Here is a 25,980-nt window from a genome sequence, read left to right as displayed (position 1 = left end):
ACATATGAAATTTCTTTAAAATGCAAACTTCAAGCTCAAATCTTCGCTAACTGTATACCTTTGTGCAAGGTGTGCAGTGTACAACCTGCGCTGCTGCTCAGGTAGCCCTGCCTCCTCCTCAGATACTCTGTTTGAGTAGGCCCATGATGGGTTTCAGGAATATGCATTTTCACTCCACCTTTATTAAGGTATAGTTGACAAATAAAACTTGTGTATATTTACAGGATAAAAAGTGACGTTTTGATATATGTATACATTGCTAAATGATGAAATCAAGCTAATTAACATATCCATCATCTCATAAATTTTTGTGGTGAGAGTAGATCTTAAATGCTACTCTCTTAGCAATTTAAGATCTAACCTCTTACCAATTTTCAAGTATAAATTATTATTAACTATAGTCATTATGCTGTATAATAGATCTCCAAAACTTACTTATCTTGCTTAACGCAAACTTGTACCCTTTGACCAACACCTCCCCATTTTTTTCCTCTCCCACACCACAGCCCTGGCAACCAACATTCTACTACCTGCTTCTATGAATTCAACTTTTTTAGATTCTACATATAAGTGAGATCATGCAGTATTTGTCTTTCTATGTTTGGCTTATTTAACTTAGCATAACATTCCCCAGGTTCATTCGTGTTGCAGATGGCAAGATTTCCTTCTTTCTAAATTCTGAATAGTATTCCATTGTATATACAGTCATGTGCCGCGTAACAATGGTCTGGTCAATGACAGACTGCAGATATGAGGGTGGTCCCTTAAGATTATAATGGAGCTAAAAAGTTCCTATTGCCTAGTGACATTGTAGTGTGCTAATATCATAGCATCACGAATTACTCACGTGCTTGTGGTGATGCTGGTGTAAACAAACCTACTGTGCTGCCAGCTGTATAGCACATACAATTATGTACAGTACATAATACTTGATAATGGTAACAAATGACTGTTACTGGTTTATGAACTGTATACTATGCTTTTAATCATTATTTTAGCGTGTACTTCTACTTATTAAAGAACAGTTAACTATAAAACAGTCTCAGGCAAGAACTCCAGGAGGTATTCAGAAGAAGGCATTGTTTTCATTGGAGGTAAGAACTTCATGCCTGTTACTGCCCCTGAAGACCTGCCAGTTGGATGAGATGTGGAGGTGGGAGACAGTGATATTGATGATACCATCCGGGTGTAGGCTTAACCTAATGTTTGTATTTTTCTTAGTTTTTAACAAAAAAAGTTTAAAAAAAAATACAAATATTTAAAAATATAAAAAAGCTTATAGAAAAAGGATATAAAGAAAGAAAATATTTTTGTGCAGCTGTACGATGTGTTTGTGTTTTAAACTAAGGGTTTTTGGCATGTGTGAGTGTGTGTGTGTAAGTTTTACTGAGACAGTCTTACTCTGTTGCCCAGGCTGGAGTGTAGCGGTGTGATCTCAGCTAAACTGCAAACTCTGCCTCCTGGGTTCAAGCGATTCTCCTGCCTCAGCCTCCCAAGTAGCTGGGATTACAGGCATGCACCACCACACCTGGTTAATTTGTTTGTATTTTTAGTAAAGACAGGGTTTTGCAATGTTGGTCTCGAACTCCTGACCTCAGGTGATCTGCCTGCCTTGGCCTCCCGAAGTGCTGGGATTACAGGCATGAGCCACCATGCCCAGCCAAGGCCACATTTTGAATCTAGAACCACAATGCTCAAAGGGTGCTTCACAGACTCCTGGTGATCCCTGAGATCCTTCCTGCGAGTCTGCAAGGTCGAAATTATATTACTGTAACACTAAGTTGCTCTTTTTCTTTTTCACTATGTTAATATTTTCATTAATGATGCAAATGTAATGTTTTGGTTTGTTTTGTTTTGCTTTTTATTATTATTATACTTTAAGTTTTAGGGTACATGCACACAATGTACAGGTTAGTTACATATGTATACATGTGCCATGTTGGTGTGCTGCACCCATCAACTCGTGATTTAACATTAGGTATATCTCCTAATGCTATCCCTCCCCTCTCCCTCCACCCCACAACAGGCCCCGGTGTGTGATGTTCCCCTTCCTGTGGCCATGTGTTCTCATTGTTCAATTCCCACCTATGAGTGAGAACACGCGGTGTTTGGTTTTTTGTCCTTGTGATAGTTTGCTGAGAATGATGGTTTCCAGCTTCATCCATGTCCCTATAAAGGATATGAACTCATCATTTTTTATGGCTGCATAGTATTCCATGGTGTATATGTGCCACATTTTCTTAATCCAGTCTGTCATTGATGGACATTTGGGTCAGTTCCAAGTCTTTGCTATTGTGAGTAGTGCCACAATAAACATATGTGTGCATGTGTCTTTATAGCAGCATGATTTATAATCCTTTGGGTATATACTCAGTAATGGGATGGCTGGTCCGAATGGCATTTCTAGTTCAAGATCCCTGAGGAATCGCCACACTGACTTCCACAATGGTTGAACTAGTTTACAGTCCCACCAACAGTGTAAAAGTGTTCCTATTTCTCCACATCCTCTCCAGCACCTGTTGTTTCCTGACTTTTTAATGATCGCCATTCTAACTGGTGTAAGATGGTATCTCATTGTGGTTTTGTTTTGCATTTCTCTGATGGCCAGTGATGATGAACATTTTTTCATGTGTATTTTGGCTGCATAAATGTCTTCTTTTGAGAAGTGTCTGTTCATATCCTTTGCCCACTTTTTGATGGGGTTGTTTGTTTTTTTCTTGTAAATTTGTTTGAGTTCATTGTAGATTCTGGATATTAGCCCTTTGTCAGATGAGTAGATTGCAAAAATTTTCTCCCATTCTGTAGGTTGCCTGTTCACTCTGATGGTAGTTTCTTTTGCTGTGCAGAAGCTCTTTAGTTTAATTAGATCCCATTTGTCAATGTTGGCTTTTGTTGCCATTGCTTTTGGTGTTTTAGACATGAAGTCCTTGCCCATGCCTATGTCCTGAATGGTAATGCCTAGGTTTTCTTCTAGTGTTTTTATGGTTTTAGATCTAACATTTAAGTCTTTAATCCATCTTGAATTAATTTTTGTATAAGGTGTAAGGAAGGGATCCAGTTTCAGCTTTCTACATATGGCTAGCCGGTTTTCCCAGCACCATTTATTAAATAGGGAATCCTTTCCCCATTGCTTGTTTTTGTCAGGTTTGTCAAAGATCAGATAGTTGTAGATATGCGGCGTTATTTCTGAGGGCTCTGTTCTGTTCCATTGATCTATATCTCTGTTTTGGTACCAGTACCATGTGGTTTTGGTTACTGTAGCCTTGTAGTATAGTTTGAAGTCAGGTAGCATGATGCCTCCAACATTGTTCTTTTGGCTTAGGATTGCCTTGGTGATGTGGCCTCTTTTTTGGTTCCATATGAACTTTAAAGTAGTTTTTTCCAATTCTGTGAAGAAAGACATTGGTAGCTTGATGGGGATGGCACTGAATCTATAAATTACCTTGGGCAGTATGGCCATTTTCACGCTATTGATTCTTCCTACCCATGAGCATGGAATGTTCTTCCATTTGTTTGTATCCTCTTTTATTTCATTGAGCAGTGGTTTGTAGTTCTCCTTGAAGAGGTCCTTCACATCCCTTGTAAGTTGGATTCCTAAGTATTTTATTCTCTTTGAAGCAATTGTGAATGGGAGTTCACTCATGATTTGGCTCTCTGTTTGTCTGTTATCGGTGTATAAGAATGCTTGTGATTTTTGTACATTGATTTTGTATCCTGAGACTTTGCTGAAGTTGCTTATCAGCTTAAGGAAATTTTGGGCTGAGGCGATGGGGTTTTCTAGATATACAATCATGTCATCTGCAAACAGGGACAATTTGACTTCCTCTTTTCCTAATTGAATACCCTTTATTTCCTTCTCCTGCCTAATTGCCCTGGCCATAACTTCCGACACTATGTTGAATAGGAGTGGTGAGAGAGGGCATCCCTGTCTTGTGCCAGTTTTCAAAGGGAATGCTTCCAGTTTTTGCCCATTCAGTATGATATTGGCTGTGGGTTTGTCATAGATAGCTCTTATTATTTTGAGATATGTCCCATCAATACCTGATTTATTGAGAGTTTTTAGCATGAAGTGTTGTTGAATTTTGTCAAAGGCCTTTTCTGCATCTATTGAGATAATCCTGTGGTTTTTGTCTTTGATTCTGTTTATATGCTGGATTACATTTATTGATTTGTGTATATTGAACCAGCCTTGCATCCCAGGGATGAAGCCCACCTGATCATGGTGGATAAGCTTTTTGTTGTGCTGCTGGATTCAGTTTGCCAGTATTTTATTGAGGATTTTTGCATCAATGTTCATCAAGGATATTGATCTAAAATTCTCTTTTTTGGTTGTGTCTCTGCCAGGCTTTGGTATCAGGATGATGCTGGCCTCATAAAATGAGTTAGGGAGGATTCCCTCTTTTTCTATTGATTGGAATAGTTGCAGAAGGAATGGTATCAGTTCCTCCTTGTACCTCTGGTAGAATTCGGCTGTGAATCCTTCTGGTTCTGGACTCTTTTTGGTTGGTAAGCTATTGATTATTGCCACAATTTCAGATCCCATTATTTGTCTATTCAGAGATTCAACTTCTTCCTGGTTTAGTCTTGGGAGAGTGTATGTGTCAAGGAATTTACCCATTTCTTCTAGATTTTCTAGTTTATTTGCATAGAGGTGTTTATAGTATTCTCTGATGGTAGTTTGTATTTCCGTGGGATCGGTGGTGATATCCCCTTTATCATTTTTTATTGTGCCTATTTGATTCTTCTCTCTTTTTTTCTTTATTAGTCTTGCTGGCAGTCTATCAATTTTGTTGATCCTTTCAAAAAACCAGCTCCTGGATTCATTAATTTTTTGAAGGGTTTTTTGTGTCTCTATTTCCTTCAGTTCTGCTCTGATTTTAGTTATTTCTTGCCTTCTGCTAGCTTTTGAATGTGTTTGCTCTTGCTTTTCTAGTTCTTTTAACTGTGATGTTAGGGTGTCAATTTTGGATCTTTCCTGCTTTTTCTTGTGGGCATTTAGTGCTATAAATTTCCCTCTACAAACTGCTTTGAACGTGTCCCAGAGATTCTGGTATGTTGTGTCTTTGTTCTTGTTGGTTTCAAAGAACATCTTTATTTCTGCCTTCATTTCGTTATGTACCCAGTAGTCATTCAGGAGCAGGTTGTTCAGTTTCCTTGTAGTTGAGCAGTTCTGAGTGAGTTTCTTAATCCTGAGTTCTAGTTTGATTGCACTGTGGTTTGAGAGACAGTTTGTTATAATTTCTGTTCTTTCACATTTGTTGAGGAGAGCTTTACTTCCAACTATGTGGTCAATTTTGGAACAGGTGTGGTGTGGTGCTGAAAAGAATGTATATTCTGTTGATTTGGGGTGGAGAGTTCTGTAGATGTCTATTAGGTCCGCTTGGTGCAGAGCTGAGTTCAATTCCTGGGTATCCTTTTAACTTTCTGTCTCGTTGATCTGTCTAATGCTGACAGTGGGGTGTTAAAGTCTCCCATTATTATTGTGTGTGAGTCTAAGTCTCTTTGTAGGTCACTCAGGACTTGCTTTATGAATCTGGGTGCTCCTGCATTGGGTGCATATATGTTTAGGATAGTTAGCTCTTCTTGTTGAATTTGTCCCTTTACCATTATGTAATGGGCTTCTTTGTCTCTTTTGATCTTTGTTGGTTTAAAGTCTGTTTTATCAGAGACTAGGATTGCAACCCCTGCCTTTTTTTGTTTTCCATTTGCTTGGCAGATCTTCCTCCATCCTTTTATTTTGAGCCTATATGTGTCTCTGCACGTGAGATGGGTTTCCTGAATACAGCACACTGATGGGTCTTGACTCTTTATCCAATTTGCCAGTCTGTTTCTTTTAATTGGAGCATTTAGTCCATTTACATTTAAAGTTAATATTGTTATGTGTGAATTTGATCCTGTCATTATGGTGTTAGCTGGTTATTTTGCTTGTTAGTTGATGCAATTTCTTCCTAGTCTCGATGGTCTTTACATTTTGGCATGATTTTGCAGCAGCTGGTACCAGTTGTTCCTTTCCATGTTTAGTGCTTCCTTCAGGAGCTCTTTTAGGGCAGGCCTGATGGTGACAAAATCTCTCAGCATTTGCTTGTCTGTAAAGTATTTCATTTCTCCTTCACTTATGAAGCTTAGTTTGGCTGGATATGAAATTCTGGGTTGAAAATTCTCTTCAAGAATGTTGAATATTAGCCCCCACTTTCTTCTGGCTTGTAGAGTTTCTGCTGAGAGAGCCACTGTTAGTCTGATGGGCTTCCCTTTGTGGGTAACCCAACCTTTCTCTCTGGCTGCCCTTAACATTGTTTCCTTCATTTCAACTTTGGTGAATCTGACAATTATGTGTCTTGGAGTTGCTCTTCTTGAGGAGTATCTTTGTGGTGTTCTCTGTATTTCCTGAATCTGAATGTTGGCCTTCCTTGCTAGATTGGGGAAGTTCTCCTGGATAACATCCTGCAGAGTGTTTTGCAACTTGGTTCCATTCTCCCCGTCACTTTCAGGTACACCAATCAGACATAGATTTGGTCTTTTCACATAGTCCCATATTTCTTGGAGGCTTTGTTCATTTCTTTTTATTCTTCTTTCTCTAAACTTCCCTTCTTGCTTCATTTCATTCATTTCATCTTCCATCACTGATACCCTTTCTTCCAGTTGATCACATTGGCTCCTGAGGCCTCTGCATTCTTCACGTAGTTCTCGAGCCTTGGCTTTGAGCTCCATCAGCTCCTTTAAGCACTTCTCTGTATTGGTTATTCTAGTTATATATTCATCTAAATTTTTTTCAAAGTTTTCAACTTCTTTGCCTTTGGTTTGAATTTCCTCCTGTAGCTCGGAGTAGTTTGATCGTCTGAAGCCTTCTTCTCTCAACTCGTCAAAGTCATTTTCCATCCAGCTTTGTTCCATTGCTGGTGAGGAGCTGCGTTCCTTTGGAGGAGGAGAGGTGCTCTGCTTTTTAGAGTTTCCAGTTTTTCTGCTCTGTTTTTTCCCCATCTTTGTGGTTTTATCTACTTTTGGTCTTTGATGATGGTGATGTACAGATGGGTTTTTGGTGTGGATGTCCTTTCTGTTTGTTAGTTTTCCTTCTAACAGACAGGAGCCTCAGCTGCAAGTCTGTTGGAGTTGCTAGAGGTCCACTCCAGACCCTGTTTGCCTGGGTATCAGTAGTGGTGTCTGCAGAACCGCGGATTTTTGTGATCTGCGAATGCTGCTGTCTGATAGTTCCTCTGGAAGTTTTGTCTCAGAGAAGTACCCAGCTGTGTGAGGTGTCAGTCTGCCCCTACTGGGGGGTGCCTCCCAGTTAGGCTGCTCGGGGGTCAGGGGTCAGGGACCCACTTGAGGAGGCAGTCTGCCCGTTCTCAGATCTCCAGCTGCGTGCTGGGAGAGCCACTGCTCTCCTCAAAGCTGTCAGACAGGGACATTTAAGTCTGCAGAGGTTACTGCTGTTTTTTTGTTTGTCTGTGCCCTGCCTGCAGAAGTGGAGCCTACAGAGGCAGGCAGGCCTCCTTGAGCTGTGGTGGGCTCCACCCAGTTGGAGCTTCCCGGCTGTTTTGTTTACCTAAGGGAGCCTGGTCAATGGCGGGTGCCCCTCCCCCAGCCTCACTGCCGCCTTGCAGTTTGATCTCAGACTGCTGTGCTAGCAATCAGCGAGACTCTGTGGGCATAGGACCCTCCAAGCCAGGTGCATGATATGATCTCCTGGTGCACCATTTCCTAAGCCCATCGGAAAAGTGCAGTATTCGGGTGGGAGGGGCCCGATTTTCCAGGTGCCGTCTGTCACCCCTTTCCTTGACCAGGAAAGGTAACTCCCTGACCCCTTGCGCTTCCCGAGTGAGGCAATGTCTTGCCCTGCTTCAGCTGGCACACGGTGCACTGCACCCACTGTCCTGTGCCCACTGTCTGGCACTCCCTTGTGAGATGAACCCGGTACCTCAGATGGAAATGCAGAAATCACCCGTCTTCTGCGTGGCTCACGCTGGGAGCTGTAGACCGGAGCTGTTCCTATTTGGCCATCTTGGCTCCTCCAAATGTAATGTTTTTTAAAACTACTGGCACCGTAGCATGAATCAAGACAGTGGCACTGAACTGTACTTTTGGCCTTTCATTTTTTACTGCCATGCACTATGGTTAAAAAAAATAAAAAGTCAACTTTTTCTAAGAATATCCTTGATGAAAAGTAAAAATTATTAATTTAATTGCATTTTGATTGTTGAGTTTTTTTTTTTTTAGCGTTCTGTGTGCTGAAATGGGAAGTATGCAGAAAGAACTGCTGCTGCGTACTGACATATCATGGTTGTCTCAAGGAAAAGCACTTGTGAGACTGGGTAGTGAAATGAACCAGCTACCTTTTATATGGAACACTATTTTTCTACATGAAAGAACCATTGAAAGACAAAATATAATTTTGCAAACTCAAGTATTTAACATATTTTCTTTAAAATGCACAAAGTGAGTCTATCGCTTTAAGTAAACCGTTGGCCAATATTTGTTGATAGTGATAAAATTCAAGCTTCTAAGCAAAAATTCAAATTTTGGGAAACTTGGATATGCCACCATGAGCTTGACAGCTTCCCAATACTTAAAGACTTTTTCTAATAAAAGGTCAGTGATGATATTGCAAATATAATTCTTTTTTATATCATGCAATGAAAGGTGTCAACATTTGGAAGATCTGCATAATCCAATGAACCACTATTTTTGTCCAGAGCAATGTGCGCTGTTACAAAATTTCACATGGGGAAGGATCCATTCAAAATGCCACAGAGACCATGGATTTTTCACATAACAGAGCACTAAAAATTTCTTGATGTGGTTTCTGGTTCTACACTGCAAGTAACTTTTAAAGAAACTACCATTTGTTAAGTTTTGATGCAGTATTAGAGAAAAACATCCAGTTATTTGAAAAGGCTATTAAAATATTCCTTCTAGATTTTCTTGCCACATTTCAACCCTAATAATATATCACAACACAATGCAGAAACAGATAGGAGAATCCGCCTGTCTTCTATTAGGCTAAATATTAATGTGATGTTGAGACAATGCCACGCTTCTCACTAGCTCTTTTTTCGGGAAAATATGTATATTTACATGTAATGGGTTATTACTGTCATTTTAAAATAAATTCATAGTGTTTTGAAAGTTTTCTGTTTTAATTTCTAACATGGTAAATATCCATAGATATAACCAACATAACCACAAACTCTTTGGGGCCTTCCACAATTTTTAGGAGTGGAAATGGATCTTGAGACCAAAATGTTTGAGAACTGCTGACCTAGAGAAACATTCTCTAAAGTACATTCCATAGAATGCTCTGCCTTGCAATGCTCTATAGAAACCCAGTTGCCAGAAACAAAGGCAGTATAAAGCAGGAATAATCTGTGGTTGAAGAAGTTTACAAATGTTACTAGCTACAGCTCCCCATGGAGATTCGCAGTTGGTAATAGCACATTGAAAGTTCAGCTTGAACTTTGTTCCAATATCACTCTTTCCCAAACTCTTTTGTCCACGAAAACATTTTCCCATGGAATAAGCTTTGGGGAATACTGTTCCCTTGCCAACAATGAGTCTTAACATTTTAAATATATTGCAAAGTGATGGATTAAAAGTGGTATGTCATCATTAATTGGCTCCTAAAGTCTGGAATTTTAATTTTAGGGCCATTCATGTTTTCCTTTAGAACAGCCTCCAGCCAGTAACTTCTCTACTCAAGCCACCAGGGAGGTAAAAGGTTTGCCAGTTACAGGATAGGGTTTCACTACATTCGCCTTTTTCAGTTCAATAAATGAGATTGTTTATCAGGTCTCAAAGACAGGCAAATTCATGAAAACCAGTGATGGTAAAAATATGTCATGGGTATCACATATCAATGAACTTGGGAAGGGTTTCTATAGGGGCTGAATACAACTGGCTCAGCAGGCTGCTGGCATTACTTGAAATGAATGTGCTTTTGGTAGGAGCTGATTTCTTCTTTCCATGTAATGGTTAGTCAATCATACATGCTCTCTGGTTTGGATTCCTCTGGCAAATTGCCCATTAGTAAGGCTGTGTAAATAAGCAGTCTGTTTTACCACCACAGATCTTTCTCCTAGTAAATGATGGTGAATTCTAGCTTAGGAATCCGTTTGCTGATACTAATTCCATAATTACTAGTATAAAATTATACTTGAACATAAGCCTTGCCAACCACTGTATTTTCACTTTGAATCTATACTAAGAAATAAACAGAATGTGAGTTAAATGTGTATTTATGAAGATGTTCACTGGAGCATTATTTATAATACTCCAAATTGAAATCAACTAAAATGCTGACAAATGTGGAAATAATTGAAAACTATAGCATATTCACATAACAAAATGCCACACAGAGTTTTAAAACTCTAGCTTTTGAAGACTATTTAAAAATATGCGACAGTATACCCAAACTAATTTCAGGAAGATAAAAACATCATGATATATTTTGCTGGACTGTTTTCCAGAAAGGACATTCCAATTTACATCCTCACCAGCATCTGTTTGGGAGTGCTTCTCTCTCTGCATTCTTGCCAACTGTGAGTGTTATTTTAAACAATATTTTCTAATCTGATAGGATAAAAATGATATGTTATTCTTATATTAAGGAGGCATTCAAAAGGGAAGACAGAACAGTAATTGGCACTTCCAGAAGAGACTGCTGGACTCTAATTGCTACCTTGTAGGCAGAACTTTTGGCTGCATTGACTGTAGATGGGCTCCCTCTGATTACTGACATCTGACATCTCCTGGAAGAGAGTTCTAGAGCCTAGGGAAGTGATTTGGGCCTAGAAATTAAAAATAACCATGAAAATTCCACCTAGTTAAAGTTGTAGTCATTTATAATTTATCCGTGGATAGATTCAATAAATACTCTGTTAAGGTCATCTCTATCCATGTGTAAACCCCCCAAATAAAGATTTAATAGACTTAGAGGCAGAGAGAGAATATACGCCTGTCAGTCTCCTGTGTCAGTGGCTTTGCCATTATAAAGTTATAGTAGATCATAGAATCATCTGTCAGGTGATTAAAATTGTCATCACGGTTTCCATTTTTCACATCCTTTACTTAAGAGCATGTATGCAAAAGGTTTGCAGAGTGCCTGTGGGCTTTTTGGAGCTACTAAAGGGACTCGTTGCCTATTCCATTCCCTGCCACTTACCGCAGAGGTGCCAGTCATGCCTACAGAAATCTTTTGTCATAGTCACACTGCAACTGGATAGAAGATTGAAGGAAATGTCAAAAATGTAGCCATGTGAAAAGAATCAGAAGGCAGTGTTGTTATTCAAAGAGTTTGCTTCCGGCTTGGGCTCCTGTCTGCATGGAGCAGGCTGGATATCTAATTTCAGCAGTACAATTAATTCTCGGACAAGATGAGAAAAGATTTAAGTGCCACAATTGTATAACTTAGAAGTTGCTTCACTAATTCATGTGCTTATTTTCTTTGCAATTTCATCTGAAAGCATCTTTTGATGGCTTTTTGATGTTGTTGAATTTTTAAAATCTTTTGAATGATGAAAATGGACAAAAACAGAATTCAGCAAAATGTAAATGAATCAGACCAAATGGGATGCAAGAATATATTGTGCAGATCTGGAATGGAAATAGAAATATTTTTTCTTCCTTTTTGAGGAGAATTATAAAACTTTCCACAGTGTGTCAGACATGGTGTTTCGCCTTCTCTGTTCCCAAACGTTTAAAAGGTGACAAAATGCTGTTTTAAAATGTCGAGGTAGTTATTGTTCACTCTGATAATAAATTAAGTGTTCATTCTAACACAAAGACTTGTCCTCTAACCCTGATATGATCTTTCAACACCACTGTGAATTTATTTTTTTAAATCTTGATTCCACTTTTAATGTTTTCACTTTTGCACCTTTCTTTTCTTTTTTACTTAAAGTTCTGGGTTACATGTGCAGAACGTGCAGGTTTGTTGTTACATAGGTATACATGTGCCATGGTGGTTTGCTGCACCCATCAACCTGTTATCTAGGTTTTAAGCCCCGCATGCATTAGTCATAATGCTATCCCTCCCCTTGCCCCCCAAACCCCCAACAGGCCCCGATGTGTGATGTTCCCCTCCCTGTGTCCATGTGTTCTCATTGTTCAATTCCCACTTATGAGTGAGAACATACGCTGTCTGGTTTTCTGTTCCTGTCTTAGTTTCCTGAGAATGATGGCTTCCAGCTTCATCCGTGTAGTGCCGTCTCTTATTATAATTATGATAATATCCTAGATGTAGATGTTAAAGAATATTCTGGACTGAGTCGTGGAAAATAGCTATTGTCTGTTAAATAAAAGATGCCAGGACAATGGCCTATGTGTGGCTTGAAGTACATTTTTGAGAAGGCTGTAACAAAAAATAATATAGTTCTAATATATTCTTATTCAAAGGACGGATGATTTTCAACCTTTATTATATGACAGAGAGGTCACAGTATTAAGAGGGTCAGCTAGGACTTGCTGGGGTGGTGTGTGGAGGACAGCTGGAGAGTTGGTGGGTGTGAGACGCATGTGTAGCTTCTTAACTGAGCTGTAGAATGTTTAGACTCCGTTCAGTAATTAAGTAGTGTTTTCAAGCTTTTTTGTATATGTGTATACACCATTTACACCTACAGGAGTATGTTCTTCAAAGCCTTGAACATATTTACTGGAAACTATGAATTTCAAAATAGTATTTTTCTCAAAGGGATCTGGTAATGGCATAAAACCACCATAGCCAAGTGATCCCTAGAGACCAACGTTGAATTTCAAACCCGAATTCAATAGAATTGCTTTTCCTTTTCTATTTTTTAAAAAAGTACATTAAATCCAAATTAGCGTCCTGTATTTCTATCATCTTTCTCTTTCTTGTCTTATTTTTGTGACTCCTTTTTGCAACTTGGGGTGACAAGCCTTCACTTCATTAGCTTTGCTTGCCTGACTCTGAAACAAGGTGAAGGTTCTTATTTCCCTTTGGTCTCCGTTTTCTTATCTGTAAAGAAGGTTATTGATGCCTTTAATGTTACTTTCATCTCTGAAGTTCTATGTTTATGTCTCCTTCCTCTTTTATCCTGCTTCCATTATGGATTTACTGTGAGGATAAAATAAGAAAAGTGTCATGAAAGTAGTTTGAAAATTGTAATGCAGTGTAAAAATATAAAGTATGATTGTTGCTATCTTGTATCATTCTCTGTGGCTTCTCTTATGTTTACAAGATTGCATTTTCCAGGTGTGTAGTACCTTAAACTTTTTTTTTTTTTTTTAAATTCCACAGTGGACTTAACAGAGTCTGTGCTAAAGAAACACCCATGGGTTGGTTCATTCTTCAGCCAGGGATGTTTATTTATCTCTTGGACAGAGTGGCAGTCATGTGAAGCTCACCAGTTAAATAGTTTAATTTTAGGCATTTCTTGAGGCTAAAGAGCAGAGTTATCAGCCTCTCAGATATCTCTGAGAAGTAAGAATATGTTAGTCTTCCAGAGAATCAAGTAGCTGATGGTAAGTTTTAACAACATTATTTTTTAGGAAGCAGCTATAATGATTAATCAGAGGACTGACCAGTAAGGAAGGTATGACCCTGACAGAATTGGATCACTTTATTCTTCCTTTGATTTGTATTTAAAATCCAAATAGAATGGCATTCAACAAATTAAGATGCAGAAGCTAATTGCAAAAAAAGGTTCATTTTTCAAGTTGTTTTTCTGTCTCTTTCTGCCTGGAGCAAAGTCTTGCTCTATGTAACAATAACCCCTTGAAATGTCATTTAGATCAGAAGTGCTGATGCAGCACTAATGATTTTAGAGCAAATATGTTACTCTAATTTCCTCCATCTGCTATGAATAAAAGAATATGTTTATGAAGTCTGGGAGAGCTGTAGAGAAAATTGTTTTGTAGAAAAGTTGAAAATATTTTAAAATGTGTGCAGGTGTGGGGGAAAAATAATTCTTTTTAAAATTTTGTCAAGTATCTAAAAAAATAGAAGCTTTATTGTAGCTCAGTGGAAATGTCATAAACTTTTTTAGCATACTTTTGATAAGACTTTAGGGGAGTAGTAAATGACTTGAAGACAAACCATCTAGGTTTCATTGTGACACAGTCCTGATGATTCAAATGAAAACATTTGCTTTGGTTTGTTCAGAGATTCTAACTAGGGATGAGAACTGCTCTTATTCCCTTGATGATTCTTTTTATTCTTGGAAGACTGTCGTCTTCTGATTCAATGCATATGTAGTCATGTGGGAGGAAGATGGTATGTACCCTCCTAGCTTCCCTTGGTCAACTCTGCCAATCAATACTGGTACGGCTAGATTTTTTTTAAAAAAAATTGTTATAGCCATTCACTTTCAAATCTAGGAAAATGATGATTCTTTAGAAAAGTATATATACATTCAGTATTATATTATTCCCATAGGCAAAATAAAAACATTTAATACCAATAATCATAGAAGAAAGTGGAAAATTATTAAAGATGTACCACTAGAAAAAAGGCACCAGGCCCAGACAGTTTTACATGTAAATTAGATATTTAAAAACAGGTACTTTAAAAGATTAAAAGATACTTGTAACATATGAAAGCTTTAAAAAACAGATATTCCCTATGGTTCTTAAACAATTCAAGAGTATAGAGAAAATAGAATGGGGCTCAACTGTACAAATCTAGCAAAATGTTATATCAAAACTTGAGATAAATAACACTCATGAGATATTTTATGCTAATTTCATTTTCATATGTGGAAGTATATAATTAAAAAATAGCAACTTGTATCTATCTGCTTATGAAAACATGATAAAATGTTTAAAATAGGCTTCATTTCAAAAATTACAAACTGGTTCTGAATTGGAAATTTATACCATTAATTAAAAGATTAAAATGATTTGATTATACAACATATGCTTTGTTAATTTCCTAAAACCACCATAACAAATTACCGTTTGGTAATTTGGTAATGAGTGGCTTAAAATAACAGACATTTATTGTCTGTCAGTTTTGAAAGCTAGAGGTTCAAAATCAAGGTACCAGCAGGGACATCCTGCCTTTGCAGGCTCTAAGGGGTGGCCCTCCTTTGCCTTTTCCTACCTTTTAGTAGCTGCCAACAGTCCTTGGCATTTCTTGGCATGCAGACACATTACTCCAGTCTCTGTCTCCTTTATCACATGGTATTCTCTCTGCGTGTCTGACTGTATCTCTGGTTTTGCTTCTTATGAGGGCAACAGTCATTCGGTAGGGGCCGCTCTAATCCCTTATGACCTCTAATTACTGTAATCTAACAAATTACATCTGCAAAGACCCAGTTTCAAAATAAAGTCACTTGAGATTCCACATGACTATAAATTATGGAGGACTGTATTCAACTCAGTCTGCATACTGATAAGAAATGTGATAAAATGTATTAGAAATTTCTAGCAATACTCTAAATAAAATGGGCATGGAAGGAAGTTAAACACAATAAGGAATTTTTATAAAGACCTATAATCAAACATTACATTAAACAGTAAAATAGAAAAGTCACTCATATTAAATCAGGAAGAATACACAGGAATATTTGCTATTAGCACTGTTACTTAGCACTGTGTTATGGGTTCTGCTTGTTGTAATCGAACAAAAAAATTAAGCAAAGAAAATGATACTCTCTTCACTGTCATGTGATATGATTATATTCATAGAGAATTTATGACTGTTACACAGTTACTAAGAAAACATGTTAGCTGGATGATCACAAAATAAATATATAAAAATCAAATTTTTTCTTTATACTTTCAATAACTAGTTATCTAGAAATAGAAAAAAATTACTTTGGAAACAAAAAATATAAAATCCTTAGTAACAATTTAACAAAAAAGGCCTATATAGAAAAAAGAAAAACGTTATGGAGATAAAACTGCCTGTCAAAAGAGTCATACTCATATTCCCTAATAGTTTTTATTATTATAAAACGTCATTCATTCCTATAAAATAGATATGTTAATATAATTTATCAGAATGGCAACAGGTTTCATTTTTACTTTTTCTTCTAAACATTAAAATGTAATATAAAGTTACTGTTATTAAAATGGTATGTTGTTAGCCACGAGAACATTTTATAAATGAAACAGAAAAAAGAGAAACAGATCCAAATATATGAACTTAATATTCAGTAAAAGTGTCTTTTCAGCTGGATGCAGTGGCTCACGCCTGTAATCCCAGCACTTTGGGAGGCCGAGGCGGGCGGATCACGAGGTCAGGAGATCGAGACCATCCTGGCTAACATGGTGAAACCCCGTCTCTACTAAAAATACAAAAAAATTAGCCGGGCGTGGTGGCGGGCGCCTGTAGTCCCAGCTACTCGGGAGGCTGAGGCAGAAGAATGGTGTGAACCCAGGAGGCGGAGCTTGCAGTGAGCGGAGATCGCGCCACTGCACTCCAGGCTGGGTGACAGAGCGAGACTCCGTCTCAAAAAAAAAAAAAAAAAAAAAAAAAAAAAATTAGCAAGGCATGGTGGCGAAACCACCTTGGCAAAAATTATAACTGAGAAAATTATGACAGTGAAAGAGATCTGACCTTACTGATTCCATCTTGCTTCTAACCTCCAAGCTTTCCTTGTTCATTCCTGGGTGTAGGCTGAACTAACTTTTGGGAGGAACTCAGTTTATAGTTTAACTTTGAAGAAAGATGATAACAGCCGTTTCCCAAAACAAACCCCCTTCCTGTCTGGGGACTAGACTGGCTTTACAGGACTAACAAACTAGCTACAAGATTAGAAATTATGGTTTAGGAGTCATGCAGCTGGAGGCTGCAAGATTCTAAACCTCCCAAATCGCTCCACAGGAAAACATCACTATTGTAAAACCTAAGATCAGTACTTGAGCTATTTTGTAGACCCTACACTCCATAGATCAGCTGGTACCACCTAGATGGATAAACTGGCTCATCTGGTCTTGTGGCCCCCACCCAGGAACTGACTCAGCATAAGAGGACAGCTTCGACTCCCTGTGATTTCATATCCCACCCAACCAATCAGCACTCCCCCCTTTCTGACCCCCTATCCACCACATTATTCTTAAAAGTTTGGATCCCTGAGTTTGGGGGGGAGACTGATTTGAGTAATAATAAAACTCTAGTCTCCCATACAGCCTGCTCTGCGTGAATTAAACTCTTCTCTATTGCAGTTCCCTGGTCTTGATAAATTGGCTCTGTCTAGGCAGTAGGCAAGGAGAACCCATTGGGCAATTACAGTGGCACATGCCTGTAGTCCCAGCTACTTGGGAGGCTGAGGTTGGAGGATCACCAGAGCCAGGGAAGTCGAGGCTGTAGTGAGCCGAGGTCACTCCCCTGCACTCCAGCCTGGACAACAAAGGGAGATCCTGTCTTAAAAAAAAAAAAAAAAAAAGAGTCTTTTCAATTCAGTTGGGAAATGTATGTTTATCTAATAAAAGATGCTATGAAAATTGGCTTTTCATCAGTAAGTTGTAAATGTTAGACCACTATTTTTTACAATAAAAATCTAAAAATTCAGATGAATTAAATATATGAATGTACATTAAACAATATAAATTTTAGAAAAATAGGAATTCTTAGATACTGATGACGTACAGTTATATACCATATTTGAGAAAAATGGCTAGGGATATTAATTGGCAATTCACAGAGGGAAAATTTAAGTGACCAAGAGACATGCAACTCTGCTCAACTTTACTAGTAGTTGTGGAAATACAAATTAAAATCACAATGAAATAAATACTTTTCCAGTCAAGTAGTTGACAAAATTGGAAAATATTGATAATATCCATGCTTGTTAAAGGTACTTAGAAATGGAAGAGTTTCATATATTGCTAAATCTGGATATATTTATCAAAATTAATGGTACACTTGCTCTTTGACTCTGCAACCTTAATTTTGAGAGTCAGTAATCTCTGATGTGAAAATGTATATTTAAAGATGGCTGCATTTTTAGTAGTGGCAAAAAAAAAATCAAGACAAATAACATTAACATAAAAACAGCACATGAATAGTGAGATTGTTGAATATATTTATACTATAACCATACTATGAAATATTATGGAACTAATAATAATGACTAAATACATCTATATGTGATGTCCAGCATGTCCATGATATGGCAGCATCTAATCATTTGACTAATTGGAACGATATGAGACTGTTGGAATTAGAAAGCAAAGAATGACTATATCAAAACCTGTTTGTATGTACTGGTATGAAACTAGAAAAAGATGTAGAAGGATAAACAAGTAATTGTTTCTATTTTTTGTTTTGTTTTTTTTAGTTGCCATGGGAAAATGGAATTGGAAATAGTGCTGGGATAGAGTATTGACTTATTTTATATACCACATACATACATACCTGTGTATTTTTTTTTTTTTTTTGAGACAGAATCTCGCTCTGTTGCCCAGGCTGGAGTGCAGTGGCGTGATCTTGGCTCATGGCAACCTCTGCCTCCCGGGTTCAAGTGATTCTCCTGCTTCAGCCTCCTGAGAAGCTGGAATTACAGGCATGCACCCCCACACCTGGCTACTTTTTTTGTATTTTTTCACCATGTTGGCCAGGCTCGTCTTGAACTCCTTGACCTCAGGTGATCCACCTGCCTTGGCCTCCCAAAGTGTTGGGATTACAGGTGTGAACCACTGTACCTGGCGTATGTGTGCATTTTTGTTTAATTTGTTATGCTGAGTATTATTTTTAAAATTAAAATGATTATTATCTGTAGCATTTTTTCTCATTGTGTGTGTGTATGTGTGTGTGTGTGTATTTATCTTAAATCCTAATGGTGTTGTACTTTAAGATAATGCTTTTATCTTATAGAAAAATGGGCCAAAATTCAAAATACTTTACAAATTACCATTTGAAACGTATCTGAATAATGATTCACAAAGGAAGAGTTATAAAACACCAGTAAAACTCTCAGCCCCATTAGTTATCAAAGCAATAATAATTAGAGCAATAATGACATTTTTGCTCACACTGACAAGTATCAAAAAAAGTGATATTTCTCAGTATTATACAGTAGAGGGAAATCTACTTACCTTGCTTAGTAAACTTTCTGGAAGGCAGATTGACAATATTAACCAAAAGGCTCTAATAATGTTTATACTTTCTGGTCCAGCTATACTATTTCTGGAAAGTAATACTAAGGAAATAACTGCAAAGATGTGTGTATGAATGCTCATTTCAATTTTGTTTATAATAGTCGAAAAAGCTGTAAATCTATGTACTCATAAGTAGTTGGGTATTTAAATAAATTCACTTAAAAGTTATATTTTACAACTATACACACACAGAGATACCCATAAAACATTTAAAAGGTGTAATGAAAATTTTTGTATAATGATACAGATTGTTACTTATGGCATAGAAAGATGTTCATAAAACAGTTGATTAGTTTTGATTGTTATATAATATCATCTAATTTTGTGATACGCTTATGTATTAAGATGAATGGGAGTATAAACACCAGACTGTTAAGAGTCAATTTCTCTGGGTGATGTGGTAATAGATTATTTTTTATATTTCTGTATTTTTTGAACTTTTTGAAATGTGCTTGATACACTTTTATTAAGAAAAACACATGAAAGTTTGTCCAAAATCCTAATTTTTAAAAAAGCACACAAAGGACCAAACTGGAAATGCTTTAAAAATTAAAAAGGGTAGGGGAGCAATAAAACAATGTAAAATATATATAGACTCAGTGAGGAAAGCATGGCTTATTACTATTAATAGTCTTAATAGTGCAAGTTGTTAGTTGATAATGTAGGCCTATTGAGAGACCTGTTGGAAGGTTTGTTTTGAGCCCATTGTTAGCTTAAATATCTGACCTTTTCTATTTAGCTCCCCTGCCATAGGTAGTTTAACAAAAGGTTCTTCACTAACACATTTACTTTATGCCGTTTGTTTGGGGGTGAGGTTTGCAATTTTTCTCCAGGGAGTAAATTACTTCATGTAGCTTGTTCTCAAACACTTATCTCAGAAGCCGCACACCTTTCTGATAGAAGCCCAATGTCATGACTGAAGGTATGGGACAAAAGCCTGATTTATATTCCTGAAACGCCTCTTTTATGTTCTAGAAGCCAAATCTGCATTCTTTGGAGTGGTGTAGAATGTCAGTACAAATGCTGTATCTATGCTGAACCTGGAAAGGAAAAAAAAAGCCACACTCCACTTCTTTATTTAGAGTTTGCATTGAGAACAGCAAGCACTATTTGAAAGGTCATCCCATTTCAAGTAGCAGATGGATAGGAAAAAAAGACTCTGGCTTTTACAAATAATTTAATTGAATTCTCCTTGCCATTTCTGCAGGCAATTCAGGATATTTTTTAAATCATTGATCCATAATTATCGTTCAGAGTGGTTAGCATTGTTAGACAGATGTGTAATTCTTTGTGTGTATAAGGGAGCAATACAGCATCCATTTTACCTATTTGATTGTCTTTTCTTTTACTGTGTAAACAAATGCACATAAAAACGACACATCATTGCTTTACAAAAAAGAAGCAAATTAATTTTTTTTCCAGATTTGTTTTTGACTTGAAACTCTCATTTCTAAGGCATGCTGTATTTATAATGGTCAGCTTCTTTGCCTTCCTTTAAGTAAATTAGTTTGTGTCTAGGTAGCATACTTATGTTTATAGTCCGCTGGACACAAGGGGTCACAGGAGGTCAGAAACACAAATGTATCATATTAATAGAATATGAAATGAAATGACTAAGACTTTTAAGAATGCATTTTATCTGTGGTTTATTTTCCTGTCTTTTAAAATATATATATTATTTGTAATCTAACCATGCTATTCTGATTGGTTTACAATTGCCAGATAAAATTCAGGATGCCCAGTTAAATCTGAATTTCAGAGAAAAAGAATGAACACCTTTTTGAGTATAAGTGTGTCTCATGTAATAGATTGGAGAGTCATCTCAGAATGAAACATACTATTTAAATAAAATTGTGAAATATAATTTGTACAGGAAAAGTGCATATGACATGTATGAACAGTTTAATGAATAACTATAAATAAACACCTATCTCAAGGTTCACCCAAGTCAATACATTGTATTTCTAGCACCCCCAGCAGTCCTCTGAAAATTCCCTGATCTGAACCCTCTCTCTGATCATATTAGAGGTAGTCACTATCCTGTCCTTTGACATATCCATTTTCCTTCATTAATTGATACCTTTATTACCAGCTTAGGTACTTATAATCACTGTAAGTTTTGTATATTTTAAATTTTATATAAATTGAATTATACTGCATGTATTTGTAAAGGTGAAATATTAATAATTCAATCCAATTTGGGGGAAAATACTAGGGATAACTTTCCATCAAATTATACAATTGACAACTTGAGTACACTTGAGTTTTCCATGTAGGAAAGACTAAAGGGTAATCCTTCAAAAGAAATCTTAATGAGTGCACTCATGTTGCTAGTGCCACAAATATTTACTTTTAAAAAAATACTCTTCCCCTCAAAATGTTTGTTCTCCCATGCATCATTGATTTTCCAGAACTTGGGGCCAGTCCAGTGATACTTTCACTGGATTTCTGTTGTGTTGATATCTGTGGAGTAAATCACATCTTCAACCTAAGGTCGTAATGTTTACCAGTAAATGGATAAAGAGCCTTTTGATTTATTATTCATGTAGATATCAATGCTCAGGATGACTAAGGAACATTCCCTTTTATCTCATAAATTTTATCTGGTGACATTTAAAAACTGTCTTCCGGAGCCCAGCCCTCTGATCCACAGACTCTCTTTCCTTTTGTGGATGGCACTGTGTTCTGCTGTCCTCATTTCTCCTTTATCGCCTTAATGCTGAGAATGGCACATTTTTCCAAGTTGCTTTGAAGAGCAACCATCACAAGAGCAAAAGTAATAAAAAGCAATTTAAAAACAGATTTCAGGATGTTCTAGGAAATAGGCAATTTTGCATGGCAAGCACTTGAACCCAGGGGTGATTTATTATTCATTTGACTGTAGTGAATATTCATGGATTTTGCATGTTAAATTAGAATTACTGAGATTTTTGTTTACCCTGAAGAAGTATGGGAAGTCGTATCTTTAAAATTTGAATGTACTGAAATTCACTTTTCAACGTATGGAGAACTTCCTTTCTAGAAGGAACCTTAAAACTGATCCGGTTAAATCTGCTAGGGAATGTGCATAAAAACATTCAGTGTTTTGTAAGACCTGTGCTGATATATTTTATATGAGGCTCATACATATAGAGCCGTGGTTTCCTTCCTTCCTTCCTTCCTTCTTTCCTTCCTTTCTTCTTTTAAAGCAGCATTACCCTTTACTCAAAGAAAATCTTGCTTGAAAGTTAAATATGTAAAAGAGCTAGAATTACTTTGTTTGCATACAGAGTGGGACTGGGCTGCACACTCTCCTTATCTCCATTCCTCCGTACAAAGCCCTTGGTTTTCCATAATCACAGCTTTAAAACCATTCATGTACAGCTGAATAGTTTGTCAGACATGTATCAGATACTAGTCTAAACACCTAACAAATATTAACTCATTTAATTCTCACAACAACCCTCATAATGGTTATTATTACTTCCATTTTGTAGGTGAGGGAAGTGAGGTACAAAGAAGTTAAATACGTTGCTCAAGATTACAGCTTGTCAATGGCAGAGCCTCTACAATCTTGTCCCAGCATCCCTGTTCTTACCCAGAATGCTTTGCAGCCTCTCCCTAGCAGCAGCAGCAATTATGTTGAACTCTTGTTAGGGATTAGGCACTCTGCTACAAGCTTTACATGAATTATCACAGCTGATCCTCCCAAAGCAGCCAGTGAGGTAACAGTATTATCCCCCAGTTTACAGATGTAGGAAATGAAGCATAAATAATTTACATAACATTTCTACAATGGGAAGACCAGCATCTGAACCCTCACAGTTTGACTTTGGAGCCCATTCTCTTAATCACTATTTCATAAGTTCTCATACAAATGAAAACATTTATATATTTCTTTTTTGTTGTTGTTTCTGAGACAGAGTCTCACTCTGTCGCCCAGGCTGGAGTGCAGTGGCACAATCTCGGCTCACCTCAACCTTTTACTCCTGGGTTTAAGCGATTCTCCTGCTTCAGCCTCCCAAGTAGCTGAGATTACAGGTACCCGCCACCACACCTGGCTAAATTTTTGTATTTTTAGTAGAGATGGGCTTTAGCCATTTTGGCCAGGCTGGTCTCCAACGCCTGACCTTAGGTGATTCACCTGTCTTGGCTTCCCATAGTGCTGGGATTACAAGAGTGAGCCACAGCACCCGGCCTACCTTTATATATTTCTAAAGCGTTTTAATGGTTTTCTTTTTTTTATTATTATTATACTTTAAGTTCTAGGGTACATGTGCACAACGTGCAGGTTTGTTACATATGTATACATGTGCCATGTTGGTGTGCTGCACCCATTAACCCATCATTTACATTAGGTATATCTCCTAATGCTATCCCTCCCACCCCCACACCCCACAACAGGCCCCGGTGTGTGATGTTCCCCTTTTGTGTCCAAGTGTTTTCATTGTTCAGTTCCCACCTGTGAGTGAGAACATGCGGTGTTTGGTTTTTTGTCCTTGCAATAGTTTGCTGAGAATGATGGTTTCCAGCTTCATCCATGTCCCTACAAAGGACATGAAGTCATCCTTTTTTATGGCTGCATAGTATTCCGTGGTGTATATGTGCCACATTTTCTTAATCCAGTCTATCACTGATGGACATTTGGGTTGGTTCCAGGTCTTTGCTATTGTGAATAGTGCCACAATAAACATACGTGTGCATGTGTCTTTATAGCAGCATGATTTATAATCCTTTGGGTATATACCCAGTAATGGGATGGCTGGGCCAAATGGTAATTCTAGTTCTAGATCCCTGAGGAATCGCCACACTGACTTCCACAATGGTTGAACTAGTTTACAGTCCCACCAACAGTGTAAAAGTGTTCCTATTTCTCCACATCCTCTCCAGCACCTGTTGTTTCCTGACTTTTTAATGATCGCCATTCTAACTGGTGTGAGATGATATCTCATTGTGGTTTTAATTTTCATTTCTCTGATTGTTTTCTTTCTTTCTTTCTTTCCTTTCTTTTTTTTTTTTTGTTTAGTGTTGCTTCACATTGGCTAGTAGTGCAAAGAGAGCATCGGGTTTTCTGAGGAGCCTAAACATAGCCCTGCCAGGCAGGATCATGCCCAGAGAAAACAGTAAAGGTCAGCATCTTACTGTTCCTTACCCATGTTTTTATGGTGTTCATATTGCCTTTCTAGTCTTTCCCAAATTAGCTGGTTTAATTTCCTCAGTATTCTTTGCAGCTTTACTAACCGATGTCATCAAGTAATTATACTTATTTGACAAGGGCTAATGCTTCTTCTCCTAGGTCAATCTATGTTTTGACTTAATCCTGCTGGGAATAAAAAGTCTTCATCCAGTTTGATGTTTGCAATGGTGGAAATGCTGGGTTCTGTTGCAGACTAATAGTAGAGGATGCCTCTTTCTATTCAGTGCTGATGTAGCTAAAGAGCTATGCCACCAGAACAATTGTGTCCAATGTGCAAGCATAAAATTATTTTTATAGTAGGACCAGTGAGAAGCCTGATGTTGTAATATCTAGTACTTACAGATGAATGAGTTTATGCTATTCACTAAACTATAGTGTACTTTGGGCCTTTATCTGCTGTACAGAAAGTTTGCAGGACGAGGTCAAGTGAAGAGTACTGGCTGCCATGGGGCCTTCAGCACTGACAAGGCAGAAGGTGCTGCTGTGTTAACTCTGTAATTATGTGTTTATTTTAGAAAAGTATAGTCTACTCCTTAGACTTAATATGCCTTTGTCAATTCCCTCTTAATATTTACCCATGACTTTAGCCTCTTGAGTTAAATCTTGGGTAAACACAGGGATTTTCAGAGACTGGTGAGTAGAGAAATATCTACTTGGTCATATCAGAACATATAGAAATCTTGCTTCTACTAGCATCCTATCTAGATAGAGAGAAACTTTAAAAAATATTGTCTTTTACTCCTTCCCCAAGGGAAATTAGTTCTATACGAAATTAAAATAGACAGGCCATAGTCATGCCTATTTAAAGAAAACATTTTTACAGTTAGAAAAATATGCCCATTTTATGAAGGTATAATTTCTTAAGTTTGCATTCACTCATGAGGGAGTGAGTTAGGTGGATCAGCACCTTATCCAAGAAGGGATTGAAGAATGAATGAAATTAAATTCATATTCGAGTAGTAGCCTCTATTATAACTGGTTCAACTTTCTATAAAAATACTCAAGAAGATATATGCCAAAAAGAAGTCACTGCCACCAAAAATTTGTTTTTATAGTCAAGCTAGTCTTGATTCTTGTAGAGAATTCTACTAATGAGATGTTTGGTGGAACTAGAATGAACAATTTCAACAGGTGTGGCCAAACAGAGGGAAGACCTTTAATCATTTGGCTGCTATCTTTCCCCTGCTTCAGAAACATGCAAATGCTAATCAGAAAAGTGAACAAGAATTACTATACATGTAAGTACTTTTGTGAAGCATCACTTTTAATGAAGACATCTTTTGCATATGCATGTGAAGAATGCAAATAGTGGTTACTCAAATAAATGGTCATATATTAGTTTTCTGTGGCTGCTGTAATAAATTAACACAAACTTTGAGGTTCAAAATGACATAGATTTGTTATTTTACAGTTTGGGAGGTCAGAAGTTTGAAATAGATGGATATTAGTGGGCTAAGATGTTAGTCAGGCTGAATTCCTTTCTGAGGTCTCTAAGGGAAAATGTGTTTCCTTGTCCTTCCTACCTTCCAGAAGCTGCCTGCATTCCTTAGCTTGTGGCCCCCTTTCATCTTCAACATCAGCAATGGCGAGTCAACTCTTTTTCCTATTGCATTGCTCTGACTCTTCTACTTCCGTTTTTGAGATTTAATGACCCTCGTGATTACATTGGTCCCACCCTGGTACTGGAGGATAATCTCCCTGTTTTCAGGTCAGACGATTAGCAAACTTAATTCTATCTGCTACATTAA

General features: G+C 37.4%; 1 protein-coding gene across 9 annotated transcripts in view; it reads left to right on the top strand.

The window, feature by feature from the left end:
* The window catches only part of FHIT (fragile histidine triad diadenosine triphosphatase), a 1,510,123-nt gene that overhangs the window by 539,230 nt on the left and 944,913 nt on the right, over positions 1–25,980 (top strand). Inside the window, exon 5 of one of the 9 annotated variants that reach the window (XM_055383481.2) lies at positions 10,461–10,532. The exons of the other annotated variants lie outside the window; for them this stretch is intronic. The gene's annotated coding sequence lies outside the window, so the exon portion shown is untranslated. The remainder of the gene's footprint in view (positions 1–10,460; positions 10,533–25,980) is intronic. 9 annotated transcript variants of the gene reach the window in all.

Source organism: Gorilla gorilla, chromosome 2 (assembly GCF_029281585.2).
Source record: "Gorilla gorilla gorilla isolate KB3781 chromosome 2, NHGRI_mGorGor1-v2.1_pri, whole genome shotgun sequence".
Classification (NCBI taxonomy): Eukaryota; Metazoa; Chordata; class Mammalia; order Primates; family Hominidae; genus Gorilla; species Gorilla gorilla.
Note: the sequence above shows the minus strand (reverse complement) of the source record. Positions and strands in the feature narration are given on the sequence as shown.